Source organism: Oncorhynchus mykiss, chromosome 7, assembly GCF_013265735.2.
Source record: "Oncorhynchus mykiss isolate Arlee chromosome 7, USDA_OmykA_1.1, whole genome shotgun sequence".
Lineage (NCBI taxonomy): Eukaryota > Metazoa > Chordata > Actinopteri > Salmoniformes > Salmonidae > Oncorhynchus > Oncorhynchus mykiss.
In genome coordinates, this window is record NC_048571.1 from 41,901,708 (window position 1) to 41,924,044 (window position 22,337).

At 39.6% G+C, this 22,337-nt stretch overlaps 1 pseudogene; it reads right to left on the reverse strand.

The window, feature by feature from the left end:
• LOC110527780 overlaps positions 1–22,337 on the reverse strand; it is a 45,435-nt pseudogene that overhangs the window by 21,534 nt on the left and 1,564 nt on the right.

The following is a 22,337-nucleotide window of genomic DNA, read 5'->3' on the forward strand; positions in this document are numbered from 1 at the left end:
CACATTAAAACAACAGCCTAAATGTAGACTTATTTTTGCTGGGGGGGCAATGAGTATCATTATCTTTCCCCCACGGGCGTACCCCACGTGTTTCCATTGCAATTTCATTGTTTTGGTCGAGTTCGATTGACCTCTTTACCGCTTCTATGAGTTTACCATTACATTTTTTTTTTTTACCATTGCCAGGGTTAGAGGTTCTAAGCCCATTCTATTCATTGTTTGCTTTAACACCTTGCTTATTTCAGCAAGAGGCAACAAAGTTTCATCATGTTGTTAAGAGTCCATGTTATCGCAGAAACTGCCTCAACCGCATGAATGCCCGGCCATCCCATCTTCAGTCAGCTGTTGTCTCCCCCAAAAATAAGGTATATATCATCGGGGCATGGACTCTCCTGCGTTCCACAGGGATATTGGCCCATGTTGACTCCAATGCTTCCCATAGTTGTGTCAAGTTGGCTGGATGTCCTTTGGGTGGTGAACCATTCTTGATACACACGGGACAAAGTTGAGCGTTAACAACCCAGCAGCGTTGCGGTTCTTGACACACTCAAACCGCTGTGTCTGGCACCTATTAACATACCACATTCAAAGGCACTTAAATATTTTATCTTGCCCATTCACCCTCTGAATGGCACACATACACATTCCATGTCTCAATTGTCTCAAGGCTTAAAAATCCTTCTTTAACCTGTTTCCTCCCCTTCATCTACACTGATTGAAGTGTATTTAACAAGTGACATCCATAAGGAATCATAGCTTTCACTTGGTCAGTCTATGTCATGGAAAGAGCAGCTGTTCCTAATGTTGTGTACACTGAGTATATATTTATTTTTTAAAACAGTTATGACAGTTATTTTACTTCATCCATAACCACGGTATTTGTGCCTGCCCTAGTTGTATCTTCTGATTCAGAATCAGAAAACGTTATTACATATTGGTCATACATCACTTTAGAAATTACATTTAATCTGGATTGGAATTTCTGGCTTACTTGCATTGAACATGTTTACATGCCTGGCTGTCTGCCTGCCTGCCTGCCTACCCTGCCGGTCTGCCTGCCTACCCTGCCGGTCTGCCTGCCTACCCTGCCGGTCTGCCTGCCTACCCTGCCGGTCTGCCTGCCTACCCTGCCGGTCTGCACGCATGTCTACCCTGGGAACATACAGTTTGGAGTGAATCCCTGAGGGTCCTGGTGTTTTAGAGGGGAACTCCCATCAGACCCATTTAGTGTTGTTAAACACAATCAGTGTTAACAGGCACCGGCCATGCATCTCTCAGGTGAGAGCCTCATTCAATTGTGAGCATCCCAAGGGGAGTACACCTGCTAATTACTGAACCACAAAACAGACAGACAGACAGGCAGACAGACAGACACCATACTGTCGTAGCTACCATGACTGATGTGATGTTCCACTAGGAAGTTATTGGCCCAAGTTTCAAGTTTTATAAATAACATGTACGGAATACGCACGGCATACATTGCCCAACGACATGCTTACTTGCAGGTTCCTTCTCAACAATGCAACAACAATAAGAAAGAACAAAATATAAGAATAGGAACATGAAGCAAATGGCTCAGTAGAATATAATAAACATTTTAGCGTAAGTATAACACAGGAAGGCACAATTTATAATCCAGTATTTTCACATATTTACCCATTCCTCCCATTCACTGACTGGGCCTAATCCATCCTGCCTCATCTTAAGAGTTCTTCCTTTTGAAATTCAAAAACGTAGACCTATATCAAGTTAGCAGCCAGTTTGACTAATATTCATAGTTTCAACAGTTTGAAATCTTTGAGATGGAGATGATCCTTTGGGACATGAACTCTGATTAAGACAACAGTATCCAATTAGTTCAAACCAGACTGTTTTAGCCCACTGAGCTAAAGACACAAATCTACAGGTTTTACAAAGCTACTCATCAAGTGAGTGTGGTCCATGTGGTCTTTTACTGCAGGCTACCTGACGTGCACCGTCAGAAAAAAAAACTGAAACATGCCAACATGACAGGGATAGTGTGCGATTTTCTTCTACTCGAAAAGTACTTACCAATGTAAACTCAAAATCCTTCTGATTTACTAGGTTCAGGATGTATTCGATTCGGAACTGGTGTGCTGGGTTGGCTAACCGGACTGGGGGTGTGAGTGTATTCATGGCTGTCACTATAGTCTGAAATGAAGGAAAAATAGAAAGACATTGCTTTAAAAAATAAAAAATAAAAACAATACTGAGAAAAACTTAAATATTATTTTCAAAATCGATACATCAAAACATTTGAAAAATGTCCTCTATTGGGCTACTAGTACTGACTACTCATATAAGAGGGAGGAAAACAGCAGAAAACAGTACCAATTACTTACCTCAATAGCTTCCTTTATATTATTTTTTATGTCTTGAATTTTCTGTTTTTTCTCCCTGAGAAGCATGAAAATTAGGAAGTCAGTGACCAAATAGAATCAAAATCAACATAAAGGTATAGTAACACCCTGAAAAGTAGAATGGCAGATTGGCAATCTTTACTCATGGCTGAAGTCTGCAAACCTCCCCCCAAAAAAGGGCCCAACCACACAGATTTCATATCCATCAAAAATTGAGCCAATGGTTTTGCTATGGGGCTCATGCGTTGATGGATGACGGAGAGACAACGTAATTTGGATAGACGGACAGATACATAGCGCATTCTTCATGCATTTCATCAGTCTCTGTGTAGCTGGGTTGAAGGAATTTAGGAGTTGCCGTGAGCAAGTAAGAGCAGTGTACTGGATGACTGAGAGGAGACTCCACCACATTCCTCATACGAAGACCCCGAAAACAACCGTTAAAAAATAAATAGTAACTGCCATACCAATCTCTTCTCACCTCTGCCATATCACTCTTCTCCTCTATCTGCTCCTCCATTCTTATCCCCTCTCCCTATTATTCTGTCACTCCCCACCTCCATCTCCTTCCGTCCTCCTCATCCTGCTCTCCAGGACCTAGCACTGACTGGCACTACCCATCCCCCTTTCAGTAGGTAGGAAAAACATTCTGGTCTGAAGGGCAAAGCAGAGGCAACAACCCTGAACCGAAGCAAGTATTTATCAATAGGCTACACCGGGGTGTACGGCTGTGGAACACTAAACACACAACATCTGTCCTGAATTGACCATCAAGACAATCTGTATAAAAGGTCCCTGTTATAGACTGACTGATCTGTGTGTGCACAAGTGTTTGTCTGCAAGTGTGTCGGTGTGTAATGTTTACCTACTAAGGTATATGTTTTGAAATTGTGCTTTGTATTAGGTGATCTGTATTATATGACATGCATTTAATGTGTGAGCAGTGGTGTGTGTACGCACATACACGAGACAAATTTCTCCTTTGGACAATGATCTGATCTTATTTAGCCATATGTGGAAGCCAATAGGGCTGTGAATTCCCAGGGACCTCACGATACGATGTTAATCACTATTCTTAGGTGCCGATGCGATGTATCGCGGTTCTATATTGTATTGTGATTCGATCTTCCGAACATATTGCGTATTATATGCCTGCTGCAGCGGGACAAGAGAGAGCTTTTTGATCAGTCATGGAAATAGGGGTGCTGGGGGAAAAATATGGCTACCTATTTAAAAAGAAGATGAGAACAAGCTATGAAGGACAAATACTGGAGTTTTGGTGCAGGTACAGGTAACTTGCAAAAATAATACTGCGATAGTCAAAACAATACGATACGACATATTGTCAAAAATATTAATAATTTTTCCCATCATCAGTAAAAGCCAAGGCCTTTTGACTTATGTGTTTCCTCTGGAGAAAAAAATTGTAGCAGTAGGGGAAGAAATAGAAAATGTAGTAGAAAGGACTGAGAAACTCACTTCTGGTGACTTTTTAAAAAAGGACATTCTACTCCAAAATTAATTCAAATAAAATGATGCTGACGCCATCTAAAATATAATTTCCCCCTCCAGAAATGAGCCCAAAAACATACGGGTAAAATGACTTGTTTAAATGATTCTAACATATTGGACCATGCATATTGACTATGTATGGTCCATATTATCAGGTATGCTATTAGCAATAAGCATTATCAACTAGGGTTGGGCAATATTCCGATAGTATTGGATATCGAAGATGATTGACAGCCATCGTCGATGGTGACGACATTGTGATGTGACAGACGATGTACAGCCTACAGTGCCTTCAGAAAGTATTCATATACCTTGACTTATTCCACATTTTGCTGTATTACAGCCTGAATTCAAAATGGATTAAATCGATACACCAATACCCCATAAGGACAAAGTGAAAATGACATACAGAAATATTATTTACATAAGCATTCACACCCCTGTGTCAATACATGTTAGAATCACCTTTGGAAGTGATTACGGCCCTGAGTCTTTCTGGGTAGGTCTCTAAGAGCTTTGTACACCTGGATTGAACAATATTTGCACATTATTATTATTTGAATTCTTCAAGCTCTGTCAAGTTGGTTGTTGACCATTGCTACACAGCCATTTTCAAGTCTTGCCATTTCAAGTCTTGCCATAGATTTTCAAGCCAATTTAAGTCAAAATTATAACTAGGCCACTTAGGAACATTCAATGTCGTCTTGGTAAGCACATATTTGGTTATTTTCCTGCTGAAAGGTGAACTTGTCTCCCAGTGTCTGTTGCACACTGCTTTTCCTCTAAGATTATGCTTAGCTCTATTCTGTTTATTTTTATCCTAAAAAAATCCCTAGTCCTTGCCAATGACAACATACCCATAACATGATGCAGCCACCACCATGCTTGAAAATATGAAGACTGGTACACAGTGATGTATTATGTTGGATTTTCCCAAAACATACAGTTAATTTCTTTGCCATATTTTTTGCAGTATTACTTAAGTGCCTTGTTGCAATAAGGATGCATGTTTTGGAATATTTGTATTCTGTACAGGCTTCCTTCTTTTCAGTGTAATTTAGGTTATTATTGTGGAGTAATTACAATGTTGATCCATACTCAGTTTTCTCCTATCACAGCCATTAAACTCTGTAACTGTTTTAAATTCACCATTGGCCTTATGGTGAAATCCCTGAGTGGTTTTCTTCCTCTCTGGCAACTGAGTTAGAAAGGCCCCCTGTATATTTGTAGTGACTGGGTGTATTGATACACCATCCAAAGTGTAATTAATAACTTTACCATGCTGAAAGGGATATTCAGTGTCTGTTTTTTTTACTTTTCTTTTAACTGCCAATAGGTGCCCTTCTTTGCAAGGCATTAGAAAACATCCCTGGTCTTTGTGGTTGAATCTGTGTCTGAAATTCACTGCTCGACTGAGGGACCTTACAGATACAGTAATTGTATGGGTGTTGTACAGAGATGAGGTAGTCATTCAAAATCCATGCAACTTATTATGTGACTTGTTAAGCACATTTTTACTCCTGCACCTATTAATAAGGCTTGGATAACAACGCGGTTGAATATTTATTGACTCAAGACATTTTAATTTGACATTTTTTATTAAATTTGCTAAAATGTCTAAAAAACACAATTCCATTTTGACATGATGGGGTATTGTATGTAGGCCAGTGACATTAAAATCGCAATTTAATCCATTTTCAATTCAGGTTGTAACACAACAAAATAGTGGAAAAAGTAAAGTGGTGTTAATACTTTCTGAAGGCACTGTTTTTCAACTTGACTGGCACCACGCATTAAAGCGCTGACCAGGCAGCCTGCAGCAGGGCCTATTCCTTTGCTATAGCCTGCATAACCTATTTCAATAAATATGTTATAAACAATAAACAGAATGCAAGAGAACAATGTGGACAGAGCTAAGATATTCACCAAAGTGGCGCAAAAATGTCCTGTCAGATAATATTGGTTTTCCCTCTCTCTCAATGCCGGACGATCTGGGCCATATAGCCGAAGCCTATTTCAATTTTTTTTTTTACAGCGGTCACTCCGGTGTGTAATTATTTGAAAAGACTACTTTTGTATTTTCTCTCCATTTGATAAGAATATGACTTAAGTTTTTAAACATGCTGGCTTTCTCCCGCCGCCTCTCGCTGCGCTACTTCATGATCAAACAATGGATTCATCTAACGGAGTTCTCCGAAAGTTAAGATGTTTTTGAATAACCTAAAAACATGATAGGCCTAAGGTAATAAATGAGAGAAGTAGAACAAAGAATAGCAAAGATAGAAAAATCCAACGAGTCGTTTGAACAAGCCTTACAGTTGAGCAAAGCTTAAGTCTATTATAAAAGGAAGGATGCATGTGTCCCTCCTCCTTGCTGTTGAGAACCAAATGGACAAAAGCCAAATCGTACTCATTAAAATAGCCTATCAAAAGCATTAAGACAAGTTAAAGTTATGAATAGTATTTTCCAAATAGGCTACTCTAATAAAAAGTGTGTAATTGGAACAATTTTGAAAGTCAGAGTCTATAGTCAAGTCTCTATCACAGCAAAGCTTCTGAGAAAATGTATAGAAGCCTAGGCTTAATAAGAATCATTGAATAATTATCCAGTTCTGGGGACAGCAGAGTAGCCTGCTCTGCAGCCGGGTCCTGAATGATTTACAACCCATCACACGACGCACAGCCCAACGAGGCCGTCTTTCACGTAGGCACACACAGAGATACATCTCCAATCGGCTACTAAAAAAAAGGAAAGCGAAAGGGGGATACCTACTCAGTTGTACAACTCAATGCATTCAACTGAAATGTGTCTTTAGCATTTAACCCAACCCCTCTGAATCAGACAAGTGCTGAGGGCTGCCTTAATCAACATCAGGAATAGGCTACTAAAAAAGATTTGGCTCCAAAATAGAATGATTCCCCCCGTCCTTCCCATAAGCATGTGAGCTCATGCTAGTGGTCCTTTTTAGCTGTCTTTATTTTAATTGTATTTTTTTTTTTTTGGGGGGGGGGGGGCAATAGGGTGCGATACCATTGTATATCACAATGTTTTATAGATACTTAATCACGATAGGACAAAGGTTGACATCGCCCAACCCTAAGCCCAACTGATAGCAGTATAGTGGCTATAAATAAATAGGCTGGAACATTGGGTTGCTTATCTGCATTTACCTTATTGAGCTAATCATTAGCTAGATACCAAATGTGATCTTTTAACTAGTTAGCATTATATTGATGAATTTTATGTCCTAAAAAAAACTTGCATAAACACAGTGAATATAATATTAGGGTAACTTGGGAAAAAACACCACCCGGGGTTACACTACATGTCTCCTGCCGGTATTTCTCACCAAAACCACCTTATGTCACTATTTTTTCCTTTTTTCACGTTCCATATTTTTGGGAGTGGTGGCAATGATTTTGCTGTGGCCCAGCGCCACAGATAAATGACTGCAGCAGAAACACTGTTGATTATTGTAGTTCTGGAATGATCAGAATCATTTTGTACATGAGCAGTGAGAATCCACAGAAATGAAGCCTGCATGAACTCATATTGTTGGGGAAAACAAAAGCCTGAGGCAAATGACAGTTTTTCTTAGTTTTTCAGTGCCTAAAGTTCAGTTTTTCTTAAGGTTCTACAGTATTGATGTTGGCGTACTATAGCACATGCTATAGTGACTATGAAAAGAAATGAGAGAAAGCAAAAACTTCAGAATTTGCTATAAAAGACACAATAGCACGAACAGAGGAGGAGTAAGCTGTGCATGTGATTTCAAACTACTTAAAAACAACTTCAAGGACCTGTTGTACTTTTGGAGCTTACCAACCACTTGTTGTTTAAAAACGGTTTATAAAATAGGCCATTCTTAGACCAATAAACGTTGTAAATATGATCAATTAACTCAAGCAGAGTTTACAGGCATAACTAACACCTAGTCTTTCTGGCGACAAACATTCATATAGTTCCTGGGATGGAACGCAATTGTGGGTTTGGGTTATCTTTGTATGTATTTCTTTGATTGCTTTTGTACCTGTAAACCCAAAAATAAAAAGTTCGTCAAAAAACAAAATGCATTTGTAGCCCGGAGCGAATAATCAACCTGAGAATCCTAGGACATTGGTTACCAGTTTAGAGTTCAAACCTGTGTAATATAAATGGAGTAAGACCCCTATGGCTTTCAAGTGGCTCCGACTAAATAATATGTGCTTGGCACGGTTCTGCAAAGATTAATGAAATTGGGAAAAACAATACTTACTCTGCATTGAAGCCATTCACATGCAATATTCGCATCTGTTTGACTATCGTGCTCTTCCCAGATTCACCAGCACCTGCAAACAGAGAAAAGAGGAAGATGTAGATTTAAAAAACACCTCACTTGACAGTGGTCTCTTTAGAGCAATATCAATTCTATTGAGGTCAATTCTAGGCATGTAAATCACACATCACTTCAGTCTCCAACCATGTTACAACCTACAACTAAGGGCCCAGAGTTGTTCCTGGCCAGACCACATGGTCAGGAGAAACTCCTGGCCCTAGTGATGACTGTCCACTAACCACGGGGCATGGAATGCTGGGAATATTCGGAACAGTCATACAGTCGCCACCCATAATGGAACAGAGAGAACAAACGCTGCTCCTTTGTGCTAACAACATGCTACTTGCTAAATGAAAGGAAAACAGACCACATCCTAACTTGGGCCTGAGCCCCTTTTTACAGATTATTTTGGTCTTATTTTTTTCATCCCTATTACTGTGCAGCAAAGAAAAGTGTATTTGAATAAGTATGCAGCTTTGAAATTGTATTTTTGTTTCATACGGTGAACATAGTTTTGTTGAGTTCATGTATCCAAAAGTTAATTATTGCAGTGCATGAATAATGTTGTTTTTGATTGTTTAAAAAAAAATGTTGTTCCTAGTCATTGTCACTTCAGACGGGAATCAAGGTTTACATTGTTATTAGGCCTAATAAGGTCGTAGAACATGATTCCATTTTTTTCTGTATGCCAATGATGACGAGGGCTCTGCCAAATCAACCCAATTAAAGAAAAACTGTTAGTTTGGAGGTCCTATTTTGGTATTACATGATTGATCAAGTTTTCTAGAGTTATAAGTCAAGAAAACACTCATCATCTGTCTATGTGAAAGAACACAGCATTGTAGCTGTCACTTCCAGACATTATAACCCACACAATACAGTTATACTGGACTTGTGTAATAAGAACAAACTCCATTACTATACAATTATAAAGCAATTACTATGTACTGTAACATGATAATACAATGTGTTACTTGAGTTATTACAGTGTTTTTACATGGGTAGGAGCAACTTGATGCAATGCGTCACCCTAGGCCTTGTCAACTAAGTCAGTGCTGGTATTCGCAACAATTACGATTAAAAGCAATTCAAAGGAGAACGTAGTGTATGATGATGAAAACGGCACACTCCTGAGGCCTAATATTTGTAGGTTAATCTCTTCAGAAATCAGTCCTAGAGACACACATTGCTATGCCTACACCACAAGCAATAATTCCCCTAGTCGGGTAGAATCGCATGCAACAATTTTGCTCTGGAAAAATAAACACTGTTGCAAATAGGGGTGCAATGGTGTTGTTGGCTTTTCGTGTCCAGCTGTGCAGAGTGCTTAAAATGACAGGACACAAGTGTTGACAGTGGTAGGCCTGTTACAAGAACAAACTCCTATCGAAAATGTCAGCACAACCAAAGGTAAAACCCACTCCAATAAAACAAATGTAATGGTCTTTGTGCAATGGCCTACCTAGGAGGAATATAGGTCTACATAAAATAAAATAAAATGTAAATAGTCATTTACAATGTTAGACGTTTGCCACCCTCAAATGCCACAATAGCAAAGGATGGAAACTATTTATCAATAACTTGAACATGTCAGAAACATACCCAATAGTAGTAGCCGGTGAGTTGCTCGGTATATCTGTTTGTCTTTTTGAAGCTGTTTCTCTATCTTTTTGTTTGCTTCCCTCTGTGCTTTCTCCTCATTATGTTGGTCTTCGGTCTTACTATTGCCCAAACAACCCATCTTCCCAAAAACCCAGCAAAAAGGTTCGGGGAAGGGGTGGGGGGGGGAGGGGGGGGAGGGGGGGGTTTAATATAATAGAAAAAATCTAGATTCCTAAATTGGCCCAGGAGAAGAGCACCTTGCTCAAAATGGGTGACATTTATATTGCCAGTTGCAGAATAAAACCACTGTAACCTGTAGACGATCAAGGCCTCCACAGACGTAGTCACATATTATTGTTAACTATCTATCGGCTACAATAGATCATTCAGGGAGAACGGAGTAGTGGTGCTAATGAAGATACCCGGACCGCCCTCTCAGACGGCTGATTCCTATAAGGTTTTCACTGTCAATCCACAATGAAGACATCAATATTAATTTCAATGTGAATATGATTCTTCAGCGCTACAATGTACATAAATGGTCTCTCGAGTCGGGATTCCCACGACGTCTTGCAGTGGAGCTGAAATCCACACTGAATCCTAGCAAATGTCTCCTCTTGAACCCATCATCGGTTTCACTGGTAGAATTCTGACTACTGACATTCAAAACATTTGCTGTTCCATCAAAGCGTATTTCCCTTTTTATTTTGCAATCCGTCCTCAACCCCAGCGAGACGGGCCGAGCAGATAGGGGGATAAAAAAAGACAAAATTAATATTTCCACTAAAATGACGGCATGTGGATCACTACGCCGACCCTTCCTTCTTCATCCAAATGTCTTTTAAATCCAGGACAAAACGTAACCGTGTCAACTGTATCCTGTTTTAGTCAATGATATTAATTTATTTTCCCTCCTCGTCACAGATGTTGGTTGCTTTTGGGGTTTGTCCAGATCAAAAGGGCCTTTCTCTCGGTCTTTTTCTTTGCCGCTGTAAATTGTATTTATCCTCACATCGGTAAGCTTCTCTGGGCAAACAATGACTCCAATAGGGCTTCTTTTATGCAATAAATACAATTTTCCAGAGTCAGATATATTTATGAAAATCCTCCGTTATGTTCCCGTTTCTCGCGGGTAGAGCATGCTGTCAGTCTAAGCTTTATATCCCTTTTGAATTCGTATGGTAGATGGGCTGGCTGGCCATATGTGTATAATATGAACATACTGCAATATATAGCCTAATCATTTATAGAACGGTGACAGTTCTTTCTTTTTTTTGAATGTAAAGTCCAGATCTGCTCTTGAATAAATGTGAATAGATTCGTTTCTTTTAAGTATTTTGTAGTATTTTTTTAAACATTTTCTCTGAGAATTGTACATTGAGATATATCGCGTTGAAGAGATGGGGTGGGGCAAGCAGCTCTCACTGAACCCTGGGAACGACCAGAGTGTAATCACATGATTGCCCAAAACGTCATGAAGTTGCGATTCCCGAAGAGAAAAAGGCGCCCTCTGAAGAAATGATCATCCCATACCCTGGTTCTAATGTCTATGGACCATACGGAGTAAATTAGAATACTGTAGCACAACAGATACATTGTAATCGTTATAAAAATATATACCATGTATAAATACTTCCTGGATCTTTCTATTCACTCTAGACTTATTTATTCCCTCTCTAAAAATCGGAATGTTTTGGTGGATATGGAATTATGATAGATCTATCATAAAAATAATTTGAAAATACAAAAAGGATTTGTAAAGAGTTAGTTTAACTATTCACTTAAAGAGTGGTTTAACATCTGTAATAAACAGTTATAAAACTGGTTGAAACATCTCACTACTCTGCAAGCACCAAATACATGCACAATCTCAACCAATGTGTTACAAATGTTTATTCAATTATTATTAACCACCTTTAAATTAATAATAACCTACTTATAAACCCCTTTATAAATAATAAATGCATATCTTGATATAAATTAATTTATGGATTTATATGTAGATGAGTGATAAACACAAATTAAACACATTGCATTTCTAGACAGATTTAGGCTTACTAATTTATTGCTTCACTGGGTTTTGCAATTTTCCCAATATGTGAAATATTATCAGCCCGGCCATCATACATACCAGTCTTCCATAATGTGCTTGCAAAAATGTGGATTTCCTACTGCATTTAACAACAGATGTATCTATCTACACTTGACCACAGCACAGACTGTATGAGTAGGCCTATGTGGTGTAAAGATGGGGTCTGTTTCTGAATCACAATATAAAGTCTATGCAAGTCCTCTAACATGAAGGCCTAACCTAACAATTACTTGGTCTTTGGTGAATTGATTTATGCCCAATTATCATTTATGTAACGTATTGTCATGTGTGTTGTCAACAATGATGACAGACTAATATTAGAGCTCAAATTCTTCCGGGAGTGTTTTTGACATACTTATTTTTTTAAACTGGGCACTCCTTCTGCTAATATGGTCATATGACTATCCCACTGTTTTGAGAGTAAATTAAAACATATAGGCCAATATATTTCCTTTAAAACCTCTCAAGGATCCAACCCTTTTTTAAATTTGCGCCTAAAATGACATCCTCAAATCTAACTGCCTATAGCTCAGGACCTGAAAGGAAACACTTTGAAGTTGGTGGACATGTGAAATTAATGTCGGAGAATATAACACATTAGATCTGGTAAAAATAATACCATCATCTTTGAAATGCAAGAGAAAGGCCATAATGTATTTTTCCAGCCCAGGCGCAATTTAGATTTTGGCCACTAGATGGGAGCAGTGTATGTGCAAAGTTTTAGACTGATCCATTGCATATCTGTTCAAAATGTTGTATCTTGACTGCCCAAATGTGCCTAATTGGTGTGTTAATACATTTTTAAGTTCATAATTGTGCACTCTCCTCAAACAATAGCATGGTATTATTTCACTGTAATAGCTACTGTAAATTGGACAGTGCAGTTAGATTGACAACAATCTAAGCTTTCTGCCCATAGCAACAATCCCGTAGAGGTTAGCCGTGTCATCATTTAGACTGGTATATTTCCTTCAACCATCCCATCCTCATTTCTATTTCACAAGGCTGGCCCTAGCTTTTTAGGGGCCCTTAAGCAAGATTTGGTGTGGGGCCCCCCCACCTCGCGGGTAAAACATTTTCTACAATTCTACATATTTTGCGGCCGGGGGCCCTAAGCGACTGCTTATGTCGCTTATGCTCTGCTATTTCACGAAGGTGAAATTTGAGAAAAATATTGTTATTGACAAATGTTCATGCAAATATTTTCAAATCCACATAAAGAAAATATGCAAATGACTGCACCCAAAATGTACTTTTTTGCTTAAGTTTTCATCTACTGAATAAAAAATTGAGAGTTCAAACTGTTTCCATCACATTTTCAACTCTACCAATAGTTTTGTCACAAAAACTGTTTTGTTAAATAGCAAATGTGCCTACTCTGGTCTTGGAACATGCACTCTAGGCAACAGCTCACAGATACAGTACAGGTAGGCTAGTCTACATTATGAGATTATTATAGATAGGAGCGAGAATATTTGTATTTTTCAAACGGCAGTCAAGCATCGATCATCATGTCACCAGAATAAGAACCTTAATATTTATTGGAAAGGAGAATCAAGCACCGTAACATCGTAACTTATTTCATCTTTACACTAACAAATTGCTGTAAATTCACAGCAATACTTTTACAGTAAGCTATTGTAACTCTTTGCATCATGGGGTCTCAATGGCAAATTACAGCATTTGTACAGCTGTATATTTACAGCAGCATACTGTGAATTATGGTGCATTGTGGGAAAATGTGGGCAGAGAAAGAATCTCTGTCTCATTAACATATTTAGAGGTATGCCTTGTAAGAGGCTATATTCGTTGCACCCATCAGTGAGAATTCCCGTGCTGTTTGTAATTCCTGTGTGCCTTCCTTGTTCCCCCTGTTCCTCTAATGGAATTTACCTTATAATAAGGAGCTATTTGTGTATTGTGTACAAATTATTTGTGTTCAGGGTGATAGTTTGGTGCCCCCGGTAATGCGTTGGGCAGACCTTACCACCCTCTGGAGAGCCCTGCGGTTGCGGGTGATGCAGTTGCGTACCAGCCTGTGATAACGCCCATTAGAATGCTCTCAATTGTGCATCTGTAAATGCTTGTGTTCCTAGCTCCAACAGTGCAGTAGTATCTAACAATTCACAAAAATACACACATTTAAAAGTAAAGAATGGAATTAAGAAATATATAAATATTAGGATGATCAGTGGCATTGACTAAATACAGTATAATTAAATACAGTATATACACATGAGATCAGTAAAGCAGTATGTAAACATTATTAAAGTGGCCAGTGATTCCATGTCTATGTATATAGGGCAGCAGCCTCTAAGGTAATGGGTTGAGTTGCCGGGTGGTAGCCGGCTAGTGATGGCTCTTTAACAGTCTGATGGCCTTAAGATAGAAGCTGTTTTTCAGTCTCTCTGTCCCAGCTATGATGCACCTGTACTGACCTCCCCTTCTGGATGATAGCGGGGTGAACAGGCCGTGGCTCGGGTGGTTGATGTCCTTGATGATCTTTTTGGCTGCCCTGTGACATCAGGTGCTGTAGGTGCCCTGGAGGGCAGGCAGTGTGCCCCCGGTAATGCGTTGGGCAGACCTTACCACCCTCTGGAGAGCCCTGCGGTTGCGGGTGATGCAGTTGCGTACCAGCCTGTGATAACGCCCATTAGAATGCTCTCAATTGTGCATCTGTAAAAGTTTCTGAGGGTATTAGGGGCCAAGCCAAATTTCTTCAGCCTCCTGAGGTGGAAGAGGCGTTGTTGCTCCTTCTTCACCACACTGTCTGTGTGGGTGGACCAATTCAGATTGTCAGTGATGTGTACGCCGAGGAACTTGAAGCTTTCCACCTCCTCCACTGAGGTCCTGTCAATGTGGATAGGGGCGTGCTCCCTCTACTGTTTCCTGAAGTACACAATCATCTCCTTTGTTTTGTTGACGTTGAGAGAGAGGTTATTTTCCTGGCACCACTCCACCAGGGCCCTCACCTCCTCCCTGTAGGCTGTCTCGTCATTGTTGGTAATCAGGCCTACTACAGGTGCTTCTACACCTGTATTGCTTGCTGTTTGTGGTTTTAGGCTGGGTTTCTGTACAGCACTTTGAGATATCAGCTGATGCACGAAGGGCTATACAAATTAATTTGATTTGATACTACTGTTGTGTCATCTGCAAACATAATGATTGAGTTGGAGGAGGGCGTGGCCACGCAGTCATGGGTAAACAGTGAGTACAGGAGGGGGCTAAGCATGCACCCTTGTGGGCCCCCTGTGTTGAGGATCAGTGGAGGTGTTGTTTCCTACCTTCACCACCTGGGGGCTAGCCCGTCAGGAAGTCCAGGACCCAGTTGCATGGGCAAGGTTCAGACCCAGGGCCCCGAGCTTAATAATGAGCTTGGAGGCTACTATGGTGTTGAAGGCTGAGCTATAGTCAATGAACAGCAATCTGACGAAGGTATTCCTCGAGGTGATTTGATCCTTAACTAGCCTCAAAGCACTTCATGATGACAGAAGTGAGTGCTACGGGGCGATAGTCATTTAGTTCAGTTACCTTTGTTTCTTGGGTATAGGAACAATGGTGGACATCTTGAAGCAAGTGGGGACTGCAGAATGGGATAGGGAGAGATTTAGTATGTCCGTAAACACTCCAGCCAGCTGGTCTGCGAATGTTCGGAGGACGCGGCTAGGGATGCCGTCTGTGCCGGCAGCCTTGTGTCAGCCACGGAGAACGAGAGCCCACAGTCCTTGAGAGTGGGCCACATTGGTGGCACTGTGTTATCCTCTTAGCGGGCAAAGAAGGTGTTTAGCTTGTCTGGGAGCAAGACATCGGTGTCTGCGATGTGGCTGGTTTTCCCTTTGTAATCTGATTGTCTGTAGACCCTGCCACGTACATTTCACATCTGAGCTGTTGAAATGTACCTCCACTTTGTCTCTGTACTGACGTTTTGCCTATTTGTATGGTTAAATGTGGTGGTTCACGCATTCAGTTTTACACAAATGCTGCCATCTATCCACGGTTCATGGTTTGGGTAGGTTTTAAAAGTCACTGTGGGAACATCATCCCCAAAACACTTCCTGATGAACTCAGTCACTGTTTTTCTGTGTAAGCGTCCATGTTATTCTCAGAGGCTACCTGGATCATATCCCAGTTCGTGTGATGAAAAACAATCTTCAAGCATGGATCCCGATTGGTCAGAGCAGCGTTGAATAGACCTTAGCACGGGTACCTCCTGTTGGAGTCTTCTGCTTATAGGAAGGGAGGCGAAAAATGGAGCCATGATCTGATTTCCCGAAGGGATGGCGGGGGAGGACTTTGTAGGCATTTCGAAAAGGTGAAAAGCAATGATCTAGTGTTTTCCCTAATCTTGTGTTTTCCCTAAATTACAGTCAATGTGTTGATATAACTTCGGTAGCGTATTCCTCAAATTTGCTTTGTTAAAATCCCCAGCTACAATAAATGTGGCTTCAGGATGTGGTTTCCAGTTTGCATAAAGTCCAGTGTATTTCCTTGAGGGCTGTCATTGGCTTGAGTGGGTATATACACGGCTGTGACTATGACTGAAGAGAATTATCTTGGGAGCGAATACCGTCGGCATATGAGGTATTCTTGGTTGGGTGAACAAAAGGAGTTGAGTTTCTGTATGTTATTACAATCACATCATGAGTAGTTAATCATGAAGCATCTTGAAGGAGTTCCCACATATGCTGAGCACTTGTTGGCTGCTTTTCCTTCACTCTGCAGTCCAACTGATTCCAAACCATCTCAATTGGGTTGAAGTCGGGTGCTTGTGGAGGCCATGTCATCTGATGCAGCACTCCATCACTCTCCTTCTTGGTCAAATAGCCCTTACACAGCCTGGAGGTGTCTTGTGTCATTTTCCTGTTGAAAAACAAATGATAGTCCTACTTAGCGCAAACCAGATGGGATGGCGTATCGCTGCAGAATGCTGTGGTAGCCATGCTGGTTAAGTGTGTCTTGAATTCTAAATAAATCACTGACAGTGTCACCAGCAAAGCACCCCCACACCTCCTCCATGCCTGACAGTGGGAACCTCACATGCAGAGATCATCTGTTCACCTACTCTGCATCTCACAAAGACAGCGGTTGGAACCAAATATCTCAAATTTGGGCTCATCAGACCAAAGGACAGATTTCCACCGGTCTAATGTCAATTGCTCGTGTTTCTTGGCCCAAGCAAGTCTCTTCTTATTATTGGTGTCCTTTAGTAGTGGTTTCTTTGCAGCAATTCAACCACGAAGGCCTGATTCACGCAGTCTCCTCTGAACAGTTGATGTTGATGTGTTTGTTACTTGAACTCTGTGAAGCATTTATTTGGGCTGCAATTTCTGAGGTGCAGTTATTCTAATGAACTTATCCTCTGCAGCAGAGGGAACTCTGGGTCTTTCTTTCCTGTGGCAGTCCTCATGAGAGCCATGATGCTTGATGGTTTTTGCGACTGCACTTGAAGAAACTTACAAAGTTCTTAACATTTTCCAGATTGACTGGCCTTTATATCTTAAAGTAACGATGGACTGTCGTTTCTCTTTGCTTATTAGAGCTGTTCTTGCCATAATATGGACTTGGTCTTTCACCAAATAGGGCTATCTTCTGCATACCAACCATACCTTGTCACAACACAACTGATTGGCTCAAACACATTAAGGAAAGAAATTCCACAAATGAACTTTTAACAAAGCACACACCTGTTAATTGAAATGCATTCCAGGTGACTATCTCATGAAGCTGGTTGAGAGAATGCCAAGATTGTGCAACGCTGTCATCAATATTTTGATTTGTTTAACACTTTTTTGGTTACTAAATGATTCCATATGTGTTATTTCATAGTTTTGATGTCTTTACTATTATTCTACAATGTAGAAAAATAAATTTAAAAAAATAAAATAAAAAGTAAAAACCTGGAATGAGTAGGTGTGTCCAAACTTTTGACTGGTACTGTACATATCATTAGGATTGTAAGAAAATCCATGCGTAAATTATTAGGATCGTAAGAAAAGCCATGAGTGAAACATGAAACGTAAACGTTAAATAGATCTGTAAACTATGTTAGGACTATGAATTAACATTTACATGTTAAATTCTTACTTACCGTCTCCCTTTACTCAGTTACAGATCTTTTTTATGCATCCATGCATTTGTCAGTAATGTGGCATCTGCAAAGGACATGAACAAAACGTAGCTAGTCGAAGTTAGCTAGTCAATCAAGAAACTCTAGCCCAGACATTAGAATTGCTTTGCAGCTTCCAAATTTCCAAAGTAAAAGTCTAGAGCTTGTTTTAGAAGTGCATTCAATAATGACGTTATACCAGTAGATGACAGTGTAGGCTTGGGCTTTCAGCAAATGACGTGTGAGAATGATAAAGACACACAATAGCCTTGTTTAGAATAACCACCTGAGCTGCAAAATAGACAGTAAATAGGATTTAGGCTAGGCCTATTCCGCTATCTAAATACGCCATGCTGTTGTGTGTTATTTCATGGCCATATAATTGCAGAATTGATTTTATAGCTGCGTGGGGCTATTGTGGTGATCATGTAACCTAATGAATCACACTTTTTTCCAGTATTTGGGAGCACGGGACTGTAGGCCTTATATTAGGCATTTTGACTGTTGTATTAGTGAATTCCACTCTGTACGTGGGCTTGTTATAGCCATTTGCATTGCATAACCACATCACGCAGAGGCTATAACCATATCAATAAATGAGACAAAACAAAATATTGATTTAAGTCTTGGCTATAACCTGTCCAGAGGGAAATTGCCAACGGGTCCCAAATGGTCAAGACTATCTATAGCCTATTCTTATTGCCAGATCTGTTTTCCCCATCAGCCACTGCACGTGCTTAAACTATTTTGTTTAAAATATATAATTTCTATTCTCTTTGATTTAGTTCCTATTGCAACTCAGACAAATGACTGAATGGATGACATACTGACTGACTGAACTGAATGAAGGATGAATTAAATGTTCAAATGTGTTGGAATGACGAGTTGCATGCATCACGCATGCTCTGCACTTATTTGGCTGGTAGGCAAATAGTCCTACATTAGGGTATAATGACTTTATGACTACATGACTCCAGATACAACATCTTCTGAGGCTGAGGGGTGCTTTTCTGAAGGTGCATGGTGCTGTGGTGCTGCATGGAGATCACAAGCTCTCCAACTGGGCAGCAGTTTGGAGTAGCCTATACGGAGACTACCTAAAAACCCACTGACACAGAGTTATTGTAAAGTGTAGGCATAATCTTATGCCAGACTTAGCCTACGTTTAACCTCTCCCTTGTTCATTTCAGATTGAATGATGAAATAAATACAAACATATTCTCTAAAAAATATTTTGAGTGGTCATACATAATTCATAGATTCACCAAACACCTAGTATTATTCTGTTTCATTATTCTTGGTGGATACTACTGGCTATGATTCATTATTCCTGGTAGATACTACTGGTTATGATTGCAGGCAGAGCTCAGAGAATGGGATGGTTCAATATTGAATGAGTCATATTTTGATAAGGTGCATGCATAAGGATGTCCACGTCACCCAGAGATATGCCCATGTTGTATAGATACACCTAGCGGACTGAAACGTCACTGTTGTAGGCATAATACAGCTAGTGCTATCTAGACTTGCTCTGGCAAACAAATCCATGACATTAGCTACCTAAATGTGAAGTAAACTCAACTGAGGAGTAATAGAAAATGGAGACTTTTAACTTGAAAACGTGCAGGATACCTCTTTCCAGTTTCCCTGACTTCCATTTTTATCTTATATTGTGTTATGCATGTAGCAATCCTCACAGGCCATTTGGTGTACTTTTTTGGTTTGTTGGCGAGATGAAACTGCCAAAACTCTGAAATGAATTATTGTACGTCAGAATTGCAACACAAGACTTGTTCAAGCCTTAAATGTTAGTCTGTAATCGTAACATGGTGTTTGTATGTTCACAGATGCCATTTCACGTTTACATTCATGTTTCACACATGGCTTTTCTTACGATCCTAACAATACGTACGTTCAATCTTTTGGCAAGTATCTGTCTCCATATGATAGTCACAACAATAAGAAAATGACTAATCCCTTGAACATGTACACAATTATTTTGCAGCAGAACTTATAGAATAGTCGAATAGGATGAACTGAGTGTGAAAGTGGTACAACAATATTTTTAAAATGGATTAAATTTTTTCAGTAGCCTAGATTCAAATGCAACGCCCATCTCCTGCCAGTACAGGGCAGAATTTAGATACAATCACACTGGATTTGAGTCCCCCCCCCCCCCCCCCCCCCCCTAAAAATAAAGATGAAAATGTGGAACTGATAACATGAAAAGTGCTCTGTTACTAAATTGGTCACTGGACCTATAAAATGGCCGATACTTATTATAGTACAGTGCCTTCAGAAAGTATTTGTACCCCTTTACTTTTTCCACATTTTGTTGTGTTACAGCCAGAATTTAAAATTGACACAATTTCGATTTTGTGTCACTGATCTAAACACAATACCCCATAATGTCAAAGTGGAATTTTGTTTGTAGACATGTTTTAAAAAGTAATATAACATGAGTAAAAATGTGCTTAACAAATCGCATAATAAGTTGCATGGACTCATGTGTATAATATTTGTGGTTACCATAATTTTTCAATGACTACCCCATTTCTGTAACCCACACATACAATTATCTGTAAGGTCCACTCAATCGAGTAGTAAAATTTAAAACACAGATTCAACCACAAAGACCAGGGAGGTTTTCAAATGCCTCGCAAAGAAGATTGGTAGTTGTGTAAAAATAAAACAAGCAGACACTGAATAACCCTTTCAGCATGGTGAAGTTATTAATTATGGTGTATCATTACACTACAAAGGTACAGGCATCCTTCCTAACTCAGTTTCCGGAGAGGAAGGAAACTGTTCGGGGATTTGACCATGAGGCCAATGGTGATTTTAAAACAGTTACAGAGTTTAATGGTTGTAATATGAGAAAACTGAGGATGGATCAATAACATTGCAGTTACTACACAATAATAACCTAAATTACAGAGTGAAAAGAACGATGCCTGTACAGAATAAAAAAGATTCCAAAACATGCATCCCAAGGCACTTAAGTAATACTGCAACAAAAAAAGGCAAAGAAATGAACTTTTTGTCCTGAATACAAAGTGTTATGTTTGGGGCAAATCCAACACAACACATCACTAAGGACCATTCTTCATATTTTCAAGCATGGTTGTGGCTGCATCATGTTATGGGTATGCTTGTCATCAGCAAAGATTAGGGAGTTTCTTAGGATAAAAATAAACAGAATACAGCTATAAGCACAGGCCTTAATCCTAGAGGAAAACCTGGTTCAGTCTGCTTTCCAACAGACACTGGGAGACGAATTCACCTTTCAGCAGGACAATAACCTAAAACACAAGGCCAAATCTACACTGAAGTTGCTTACCAAGATGACATCGAATGTTCCTGAGTGGCCTAGTTACAGTTTTGTCTGAAAACGGCTTGAAATCTATGGCAAGACTTGGCTGTCAAGCAATGAGCAACAATCAACTTGACAGAGCTTGAAGAATTAAAAAAATTATAAAATGGGCAAATATTGTACGATCCAGGTGTGCAAAGCTTTTAGAAAGTTACCAAGAAAGACTCACAGCTGTAATACTCGCCAAATGTGCTTCTACAAAGAATCAACTGTGTGAATAGTTATGTAAGTTAGTTATTTCTGTATTATATTTTTCAGTAAATTAGCAACATTTGCTAAATACATGTTTTCACTGTCATTATGGGGTATTATTGTGTGTAGATCTATTAATGTAAAAATCTATTAATCAATTTTGAATTCAGGCTGTAACGCAACAAAATGGGGAATAAGTCAAGGGGTATGAATACTTTTTGAAGGTACTGTAATTATGATGTGTAACATGAGGACTTATTTAAACCTAACACAGAATTGTAATTTAGCTCTAACAACTCTTATACAACGTGAAAGCTCCAGAACAGTCCTAATAATCATCATACTCCTATTTTGTTTTCTACAAATTAGCATTTTTCCACACAATCATACCTGTACTTTGTTTTTAACACATTTCAAACTCCAAAAGAGGTCCCCTAAGGACACATAAGAGAGGCTTAGCTAACAGGATGGAGAATATCACGAGTACAATGAGGAGAATGCAATGAATAACCTATAACTAACTCACACCTGGCTGGATTACTAGAGCATCGTTCACAAGCATACTTATCATCTCGTTCTGCTCGTGTCCAGTCTGTTTTTAAACCTACAGCCCACATGACTAGTGTATTTTGGTCACAGAGCCCACACAGTTCTTCCATTTGTTTCTGCAAACTGCCCTCCTTTCCTTGTGTAACTTAGAAAAAAGGGGCAGCTTCTATAAAGGCAACAGAGCTAAGGACCTCCTTGTGATACAGTTTATAAC